Source organism: Penaeus chinensis, chromosome 19 (genome assembly GCF_019202785.1).
Source record: "Penaeus chinensis breed Huanghai No. 1 chromosome 19, ASM1920278v2, whole genome shotgun sequence".
Lineage (NCBI taxonomy): Eukaryota > Metazoa > Arthropoda > Malacostraca > Decapoda > Penaeidae > Penaeus > Penaeus chinensis.
This window is the reverse complement of record NC_061837.1, coordinates 497,343-503,487: the sequence shown is the minus strand read 5'-3', so window position 1 is coordinate 503,487 and position 6,145 is coordinate 497,343. Positions and strand designations below refer to the sequence as shown.

The 6,145-nt window shown below is 31.8% G+C and overlaps 1 pseudogene; it reads right to left on the bottom strand.

Moving 5' to 3' along the window:
• LOC125035204 overlaps positions 1-4,848 on the bottom strand; it is a 5,190-nt pseudogene extending 342 nt beyond the window's left edge.
• Positions 4,849-6,145: the final 1,297 nt, after the last annotated feature.

Here is a 6,145-nt window from a genome sequence, read left to right as displayed (position 1 = left end):
TATTTGATTTAGGAATTGTCATCGTTGTTCTTGCTGTCGCCATTTCAATTGTATTATCGTTGACTCGGGAGTTACTACTGTTTCAATCAGATTGTAGTCAAGTTCTTGTTGTTACATTTTCTCAGGGTCGATATTTGATTTAGGAATTGTCATCGTTGTTCTTGCTGTCGCCGTTTCAACAGAGTTATCGTTCGGCTCGGGAGTTACTACTGTTTTTCATCAGGATTGTCGTCAAGTTCTGTTGTTACATTTTCATCAGGGTCGATATTTGATTTAGGAATTGTCATCGTTGTTCTTGCTGTCGCCGTTTCAACAGAGTTATCGTTCGGATCGGGAGTTACTACTGTTTCAACAGGAATATTTATTACTTTGGAATTGTCATTGTTGTGGTTATTCGTCCCTATTGTCTAGAATTTAAGAAATTATTCTCGTCAGATTAGTGTGGTCGCTTTTGTTATAAATATTGTGTCTATTGCCTCAGGCTCTGTACTCAATTCTGTAGTTTCTTCAATTACTGAAAGTTAATATTTTTTCTGAGTCATGGATAAAAATTCAATATTTTCTTCTGATATATTTTTTCCTGTGAGTTATTATTATTATTATTATTATTATTATTTATTATTATTATTTATGATTTGAAAATTTAGTATCATCTTTATTATGAAGACACTGTTTATGGTACCAGATATGTTCTGAAAGATATATTCTCTAGTCTCAAGACTCAATGGGGTACACTTTTCCTGGCTAGCATTACCAACCACAGTATGGATCTCTCAGACCAATACACGACTGGCAAGATTTGGCTCGAAAACAACGATGATGATCAATTGATTTAATTTCATCATAGGTTATTATAATCAATTTTTTTTCCTCTACCTCTCTTTTTTATAAGGTGTAAATTTGTTATAGTCTTTGGTCGTGAAAAGATTCGAATTTCTTCAATAATAATTGGGTCTACAAGATGTATATTTTCATACGACAAAACATTTACGAGTTTTATTATGGATAAAGTTGTTCCTAAAAAGATGACATAAACTATTCGTCCATCTGAAGTTTAATTTGAGGGTCAACAGCGATCTTAGTAAAACGATTCGAAGAGTATTAATATAATGGACGACCAAATGAAACCAGGGACAGCTGTATTCATGAGAGTGTGTGATTGCATAAAGGCTATAAATTCGTCAGGAAAACTTTGATTATTAGGAGCACAACTACAGGTCGTATTTTAGGTATCTTATTCAGAGGCATGGTAACCCAATTAGAATTTTTTGTTTCCTGTTCCTTAAATCACCATCGAAAGTATCTTGAATGGAACGGATAGAAAAAGCACACACAGCGGCCCCTGGAATAGAGTTTGGTGGCGTTGTAAATACAGCATAGACAATTTCATGAATCTGTCCTCGTATACACCAGTGGATGATATTGGTGACGGACTGGATTTCATCAAATAGAAAGGAAATTCTCCGGGAACAGAACAATTGAGTCTGCTCTTCAAGAAGGATGTCCATTTGGTCTGAGATTTTTTATCACCTTGATCATTCTTACATACACGAGCGACTCTCGAATAAACTTTTTTACCACAATTCATAAATTCTATGGCTGTTTCACGGAAGAAAAAATATACAAATTCACCATAACCGAAAGACTGTACAAAGTTGGGGCGTTAAGTTGTTCATATGTAGCAGCTTGTGTCGTAAGTCGATTCTTGGAGATGATATGAGTTGTTCCTGGAAATTTGCTACTGTCCCAGAATATAATTCACCATCAACATAGACATGTGTAGAATTTTGTCTGGGATCGAACGGACATTGCCCAACGCCCTTTTTATGTCTCGGTAAAATAAAGGTACCAGCAGTCTCTTGAATATAATATCGACATAGAGGATTATATGCATTTGTACCACAAACTAGATATTGGTTCTTGTCTATTTTTATCAAGACCCGCATATAATTTTGGCAAAACTCTTTATTTTTCCCTTTAAAAAACATGTGTGAATATCCGTCTCGGTTTGGATACCAAATTATTCTTTGACTTATATTTTCCTTTTATATTCCTAATCGAAAGATTATATACAATGTTTCTTCCTCCAATAAGTAAAGCTTGACCATCTCTCCCTAATAGTTTAAAGTAATCTGTAGTGGTACTATTATCCCTGAAAAGGTTGTATTTTTAGCCCTTTTAACAAAACAATATTATTGGTGCTAGCCATATTATACAAATCATTAGCAGTTACAGGTTGCAACAACAGCACAGGTGCAATAAAAAATAAAGTCGTACCGAAAAAGTGGAATATCGGCATGTTTAAGGGCTTTAGAGATTCTTATTAGAAAATTATATGATATATAAAACTATATATCTGTGTATTGTAATTATATAATATATAATATTATATTATATTATATTTTTATACAATTTATATGCTTTGTTATCATCAACTCCCGGCCTCATTCTTGAAATATTTTATCCTAATAAAGAAAGGATATTTTTTTCACATCTATACCTTATTATAAAGTATATTATATTTCAATTTAAGGTAATTTTTATAAAATGAATGATAACTAATAATATAATTTTATTTTTATAAACACAATTGACAATTTTATAAAAGTTCATATATTTTACAACTGATAAATTAAATACATATATGAGATGGACAGAGAGATGGGAAGGAGGGAGAGGAGAAAGAGGAGGAGGAGGAGGACATGTTTAGAGAAATTAGGTTTATTGAGGGAGTGGAGAGGTTCATCAAAAACCACGTTTATAAAATATTTAGAGGAAACAGGTTTTATTGAGGGAAAGGGAGAGGTTAATCATGACCACCTCCTTTATGAATATATATATACATATATATTATATATATATATATTTATATATATATATATATATACCAACTTGAATAAAATTCTAACGATTATTTATTTTATAGATGGTATCATTATATCCATAGATGGTTTAATAATAGTTTTTAGTGGAATCGTGGTGGTGGTGGTGGTGGTTGTTGCAGTGGTTCTAGTAGTAATATTGTCAAGTAGATTATTAAGACGATTTACATTTTGATGATTTCCACCGTTATCTTTGGCAGTCATAATAGCAGAGTTGTCGTCGTCACATGAATCTATTGTTGTATTTTGAAAATTATTTGGACTTGTGTTTTTGAACGGGGAAAAGGATAATGTTTGTGTCATGTATTGGAAATTTATATCATCATTTCTATCGCTATCATTATTAATATTGTCATAATTTGAAGAAGAAAAATTAGTAACATCATATCCATCAAATATATTGGGTGCATCTTGCACCATAATGTCTCGATTTGCGTTTTCAAGCGAGGTATATGAAAGCGAGTGAGGGGACATGTAAGGTAGATAATTATCACCATGCCTATTTGATGCTTGCCTGAGCGTAATTGTATCGCTTTCTTCACCTTCATGTGTAACTGTATCACTTTCTTCAGTCTCAATCATATTTTCGAGTGCATTTGTAAGAATGTCGAAAGAAGAAACGACTGTTGGTGACAACGTTCTCCGATGATGATTTTCTATATTTTGAGAGTCTATTCTAACGTTATTGACTTGTATTTCTTCTTCATCATCATCATCATCATCATCATTGTCATCATCATTATTATCATCATCATCATCATCATCATCATCATTACTATTGTTATCATCCTCTTCCGGATGAATTGGAAAATATGGTTCCCTATAAAAACCCATTGGTCTCATTTTATTTGACTCATCTTCAATATCTTTTTTTGATAATCTAGAAGCCAATAATTCTTTTTTGATTATGATCCTTTTAAGTAACCAAAAAAAGTCTTTGGGTTGTCTCATATTTACGAGTGAGTGGTAGTCTTTTTCGTTTTCGTTATTTTCTGATACCCATCCGTCTCCTCTGGCTATGGGTTTAAACACTTGTTCGTTCCAGTCTTGCATTGACACATTATCTTTCTTACGACAAAAATCTCTGAGTCTCAGTAGAGTATTTTGTGAAGCTTTGTCGATAAATATTTCTGTTGCTTTATCGGGATTGAAAGATGTGAATAATGTTTTAAGCGATCGACAAAAAAAATGATGACATGTTTGTTTTTTATAATTTTTACCAGATATACATGTTAATTTTGATATACAAGGGGGCACAATCATATCGCGCATGTCTCCTGGTGCATTTCCAGCTTCTCTATAATTAAACTCGTCCTGTTTCATAACGGTGCCTCTTCTAATAGCCTTTCTCGCGCCTTTTCTTTGATCTATCAACGAAGCCAAATCAACTGTAATAAGGCCTATTATTGTCATATTTATATATTTGTTTATATTCCATAAAACAATCATACGTTCCAATGGGTCACTTGCACCTTCTATTGCTCTAAAAAGCGGATTTAGTTGTAAAGCTTCTAATAAATGTTCATTATGTAGATGTTTCTCCATTGAAATCATATTTGCATTTTTCCTCGAGATAGGTGAATCCATGATAAGTTCTAAAAATCGTTCTTGAACCTCTTTTCGATTATTAAAATCAAGAGACGCTCTCTCACCACCTTCCCTATGTTCCTCATAATTATTACTAGTGTTACCCGGTATTGTGTTTTTTTTTTGAAAATTCTCGCACATTTGCATGAATAGAAGTGATAATTGTTCCCTTTTTTATACCGAAGCATTCCTCGATTAAATTTAATATAACTTGCAATGTGATGAATGGCATGTTATTATTATCAATATCTTTTTTCTTTGGTTTCTTTAATATAGTTTGAATCTTCTCACAGTTTATATCTTCTTGTTCACTAGATAACGTGATATAATCTAAATTATCATCTTGATTCCTATTTCTCTGTCCTTGTTCATTAGACATTATTCCTTTGGTTGAATTATTAATATTTTTATTTTTCTTTCTTTGAATTATACTGTCATTCTCGTTCCAGTGAGAACATCCTTCTCCTGGACTGTAGTCAGCAAAACTCGGATTTTGATTTTTCGTTCTTTGTATTATCCTATCACTCTCATTCCAGTGAGAACATCCTTCTCCTGGACTGTAGTCGACAGAATTTGTAATATTGGTATCTGTCTCTCTCATTATTATATCATCGTTATTATCATCATCATCATCATCATTATTATTATTATTATTATTATTAGTAGTAGTAGTAGTAGTAGTAGTAGTAGTAGTAGTAGTAGTAGTAGTATTAGTAGTAGTAGTATTAATAATATTATTAGTATTAGTATTAGTATTATTATTATTGTCATCATCATCACTACTAATATCATAAATAGGGTTATGATTATCGTTTAATAACTTTTGTTTTTTTATGGGTGTCTGTTTCTTATTGGTTTTATTTTTTTTCCGACTATCATTATTTTTCTTTTTAGATGTTTTCCTATCGGTAATCTTCTTTTTTTCTTTTGGTTGTTCCATTATTCTAGATTTTAATATAGACATACCGTATTTCTGTAAAAAATCCATTTGTTCCATTTTTGATGATAAATCACTCAACATATTGGCGACGTCCGTAACAAGTGGAACAGATAATGTAGATGACACGAACCCTTCCGGGTCATTCTGATCAAATTGGGAAAAATGTCGAGCTGTACCAATTGGATTAGTACAAATCGTTGACCGATTGAGAATATTTGACAAAGTAAAATACCCTGCTTGTTTTTTATTTAATTTCAAATTAACAGCTGCATGAACTACTGTCTGGGATAAATTACCGTTCGTTAAAAGAACAGCAGTTAAAATCGGTACAAATAATTTAAAAATCAATATACGATGTGCATGATAGCCTATGAAATGAAGAATATTAAATTGAATTTGTTGAAGTATACTATATAATAAAATCCATTCCTGTTTGATAGCCATCACCAAAAGAAATTCCTCAACTTCTTCTTTTATAGCAAGAGGTGATACTGTTATATTATTTAATATTTCTATATGAGAAAAGTGTAGTACAGTAGATACAAATTCAACGACAGCGTTTTTTTTATCAGCATGAATATGATTTGATGACCTGATAATGTGCTTAAGTCGTTCCATCGGATCACTCGTATCCCCGGATTGAAGCTTATAGCCACTTTTAGTTATAGTCTGTCTCCATATATTAGTCCAATTTACATTGTTTGTTATAACATCATTTTCTAAATTATCATTTTTA